This window comes from Pinus tabuliformis, chromosome 4_1 (assembly GCF_031772625.1).
Source record: "Pinus tabuliformis cultivar Carrire ecotype Pingquan chromosome 4_1, CPIR1, whole genome shotgun sequence".
Classification (NCBI taxonomy): domain Eukaryota; kingdom Viridiplantae; phylum Streptophyta; class Pinopsida; order Pinales; family Pinaceae; genus Pinus; species Pinus tabuliformis.
This window is the reverse complement of record NC_142303.1, coordinates 341,663,123-341,668,000: the sequence shown is the minus strand read 5'-3', so window position 1 is coordinate 341,668,000 and position 4,878 is coordinate 341,663,123.

The following is a 4,878-nucleotide window of genomic DNA, read 5'->3' as shown; positions in this document are numbered from 1 at the left end:
ATGTGATCTCTCAAAAATTTCCTGCATGCAAACTATATGCCAAAATAAACCATTTCGTTCAATGAATGCTATCTATAGGAGAGTTGAGATCTTTTCACACAAACAAAATGATCACTAAGCAACAAAGATCCTAATGCAACTAATAACAAGAAATGAAAATTTTCTCTTTTCTTTTTAAAAGTAACTAATTGCTAATAACAATGCAAAGTGCTAACTAATGTAATGCAAAAAAGATCATTTGTTTTTTTTTTTAAATGGCATGATGCATATAAACAAGTTCGAGAGATAATCACACAATGAAACACACAAATTCACTCAATGCAAGTATAACCAAATCCGAAACATCAAGACAACCTGTCCAAAAGCTCACAAAGACTCGAATGAACTATGTGATCTAAGTCCAACACAAAGTCAAGTGAACAAGTGCGGGAAACAAGCAAAGAGCTGACTGGATAAACAAAAACCAACACTCCTACGGAAGGCTAGAAGTGCCAAGCCACTAGATCCTCTAGGGCTAGGATACAAGATCAATAGAAGTAGGCAAACAACCGAAGGATAAAGGTAAAAACTAGTCAAACAGAGTTTCTACACACGTCCAGAAGCTGCAAAATATGCAAAAAGACGAAAATCTGAATTTGAAGAGCTTTCAACACACACACTGGCAAAGTTTACAGGACTAGCGCGACTGTCAGCCTGTAACTTGCGCTATTAAAGAATTGGCGCGAGTTGCTGGTGTGCAACATGCGCCAACCAGCGCGACTATCAGAAATAAAAACGCGCCAACCGTTTGCTGGCTCAAAAAATAAATAAATAAAACAGCCCAGTGTCTGGTCAACAGTACTCAGACAGCAAGAAAAACTGACCCAGAAAGCTCATTTACGCAAGGAGACAAGAGAAAACTGACATGCAAGACAAACTCCAAGGTTTATAAATCAAACAATAAATAGCTCTTCCCCAGTGGAGTCGCCAAATTGTTGGAGAGGTAAATCCCCTCTGCGGACAGAGGCGATCCCACTAGCCCAAAATGGGTCTAGCAACAATCAATCACGCTATTATGCAAGTTCCTAGTTGTAAATCGAAAGTGGATAAGAAGAACCAACCTGGAATCCAACGCTATTGTCGTAGACGAGTTGATATCCCCGTTCTCTAGCTCTGGCAGGTCACAATCCTAGCGATCTCCGCGTATGGACACCTGCACATGCAAAGAACGAAGCGAATACAAGCATAAAATCCACGATATACAACTATATATCAGTCAGAAAGGACATAAATCAAACATCATCATCATGAACAATAAGATTGGAACCATAATAATAGTCATTTATTAATGAACAAACAAAGAAAATTACAATCAATGTTCTGACGTTGAATGTCTCCTCTGGCTGGGCAAGCAGCTACATATGCCTTGCAATAGATCCTTCTCTCTCTCTCTTTACTTGTGGATACACAGATCAGACTTCCGGCAGCATAACCTCACTATAATCAATACTATAACCAATACATCAGAACTCAAGAACTCCAGCACTTCGGAACCCGAGGAGAAGTGTATTCCCAAAAAGGGATACCGTTTTCAGAAGGTTCCCAAACAGGGTTCCAATGAAACTGGTAAGTCTCGTCGCCTGGAGCACGAGAATTGAGCGGTTGTATACTTGGAACAATAGAAAGAGTTTCACTCACAACCGGTATCTCGAAAAATGAAATTGATAATTCCGCTAGGATGGGACTTCACAAAACCCTAGGGAATCTAACGAGACAAGACCCTACTCAGACTAACGCAAACAAAATTTAACCGGGTACTATGTTATCGTGGTCAAATAAATTTTAAGACACTGGAACTGAACTTGACCTTTTCATGTTTTAAGAGTCGAGAAAAGGACAAAAAGATGACTCTAGTCTCCTTCGAATATTTAGTGAGCCCGAAGTGACAAATGCTCAGGTGGACTTTTTCTGTTATAGAGTTTGAAAAAGGCCAAAAGGAACTGCTCTGGAGTTCTAGGTAGAGGGTGTGCCAAACTTTTCGCAAAACCGCAGAATACTTTTTAGGGTACGGGCAGTCAATCTTCCCGAATGCTGTGTTCAGTGCATTGCGATCAGTAGGGCGGCCGACATGACTTCCTATGGATAAAAGGTTTTAAGCCTATAGGGGTCTCCCAATATATACTCGACGGTACGTGGGAGCACAATCCGTACTGGCACTTATCGTTTCACCGTGGAGGAATCACCCAACCACTTGACGGTAAGCTACCAGGCTTTACGAAGCCGGAACACGTCTCTAGCCTAGACCTCTAGAATGTTTGCGTTAAATTCCAATGCGTTGTTAGGTTCATTGAGTTCATTTTACAGTTTATCTTCAGTTATGTCTCAGTTTTTAGGTCCTACCATATGTGATCTCTCAAAAATTTCCTGCATGCAAACTATATGCCAAAATAAACAATTTCGTTCAATGAATGCTATATACAGGAGAGTTGAGATCTTTTCACACAAACAAAATGATCACTAAGCAACAAAGATCCTAATGCAACTAATAACAAGAAATGAAATTTTTTTTCTTTTCTTTTTAAAAGTAACTAATTGCTAAACAATGCAAAGTCCTAGCTAATGTAATGCAAAAAATATCATTTGTTTTTCTTTCTTTTTTAAGATGGAATGATGCATATAAACAAGTTCGAGAGATGATCACACAATGAAACAAACAAATCTAATCAATGCAAGTAGAACCAAATCTGAAAAAGCAAGACAACCTGTCCAAAAGCTCACAAAGACTCGAATGAACTATGTGATCTAAGTCCAACACAAAGTCAAGTGAACAAGTGCGGGAAACAAGCAAAGAGCTGACTGGATAAACAAAAACCAACACTCCTACGGAAGGCTAGAAGTGCCAAGCCACTAGATGCTCTAGGGCTGGGATACAAGATCAATAGAAATAGGCAAACAACCGAAGGATGAAGGTAAAAACCAGTCAAACAGAGTTTCAACACACGTCCAGAAGCTGCAAAATATGAAAAAAGACGAAAATCTGAATTTGAAGAGCTTTCAACACACACACTGGCAAAGTTTACAGGACTGGCGTGACTGTCAGCCTGTAACTTGCGCTATTAAAGAATTGGCGCGAGTTGCTGGTGTGCAACATGCTCCAACTGACGCGACTGTCAGAAATAAAAACGTGCCAACCGTTTGCTGGCTCAAAAAATAAATAAATAAAACAGCCCAGTGTCTGGTCAACAGTACTCAGACAGCAAGAAAAAATGACCCAGAAAGCTCATTTACGCAAGGAGACAAGAGAAAACTGACATGCAAGAAAAACTCCAAGGTTTATAAATCAAACAATAAATAGCTCTTCCTCAGTGGAGTCGGCAAATTGTTGGAGAGGTAAATCCCCTCTGCGGACAGAGGCGATCCCACTAGCCCAAAATGGGTCTAGCAACAATCAATCACGCTATTATGCAAGTTCCTAGTTGTAAATCGAAAGTGGATAAGAAGATACAATGCATCGAGACACTCATTGTGGATTGACATTATCCCCAAAAAGCTGCTGAGGATAGATGATGAGTCTCGACATCTTTAATGCCAGCTTTATTCCAAAAAGACTGATGAAAATAAAAGGAAAAAAACATCCGGTGCGCGTTTGTCAAAAATCTTTCCCAAATTTGGTTGGCGCGAGTGTTGTTCTAAGACAGAGCGCCAATGGTCGCACCCTCTTTTGAGGATCTCATTTATGGGCGTGGGTAAGACATTGTGGATCCGCTCTAATGGAAAAAGGGCACTTTCCAGGGATATTTTGCAGAAAGTGTCTTCAGGGAACATGAAGTTCATACTCAGGGGAACATAATGCAAGTGTTTTTAGGTTATGTCACTGCTCACAGGTCCCGGAATTCGTCCTCCAACATACGGAAACAGGGGTAACAGGGACGGTGACCAATGGTGACAAATTACTGTGTAACAGATGCCCCCTAAAGCATGAGGCCCCAGAGAGAGAGAGGGGTGAAATGCTTTACAAGAACACATGTAGGTGCCGCCGAGAATCTGCATTGAGAGATACAACTGATAGCTCAAGTACATGATATATGTGGTATGGTCGCAGCCACCCATAAGAGAGTACATAATAATCTAGATCCATAGTATGGGCGCAGCCATCTGGTTAGGATCAATGAATAGACTCAGGTATGGTCGCAGCCATCCAGTGATTGAGTCATGTATCACGCCTGGATTACAATAGCAAAATCCAGGGTCTTGCGCTCCATCTCGACCCGAACAGAAGTACAAGTTCAAACATGCGAATATATGAGCTGAAGTCGAACATGTATGAACATCGTCTGATTACCAGTCAATAATGGAAACTGTTAACAGACGCGAGAGGTACTACCAATAATGACAATGGCCCTCAAGGTACTATAGGTACAATCTACGGCGTGTGAATTAGTGATCTGATGTCGAACACCTGTAGAATCATTCGATCGGAGGCCAATGATGAAAACCTCGCGTCGAACACGAAGAACCTGCCATTAAGGCATGCAGGCTCCAAGGCACCGTTAGGGAGTCTCTAGATCAACTTCCTGGATAATGTGCTGAAGTCGACAGGAAGTGACCTTGATCGAAGGTGGGCCATAATGTTTCCCACATCATCGACACGAGACGGAGAGATAATGTTGTGAATCAGGATTATATGAGCTGTCAGAGGTTGTTTTTCTGCAAAGGTCAACTTCTCTTGAACATATCGGCGGCACGACAGTGGAGTTGGCAGTATTTGACATCAATGGATCAGAGGTCATGGTGACGTGGCAATGAGCAGATGAGAGGTCAAACAGGATTATCCAAACCCACGGAGGCAAGTGAAAAATGAGATGAGATATCCCCACCCAGACACGAAAGCAGAGAAGT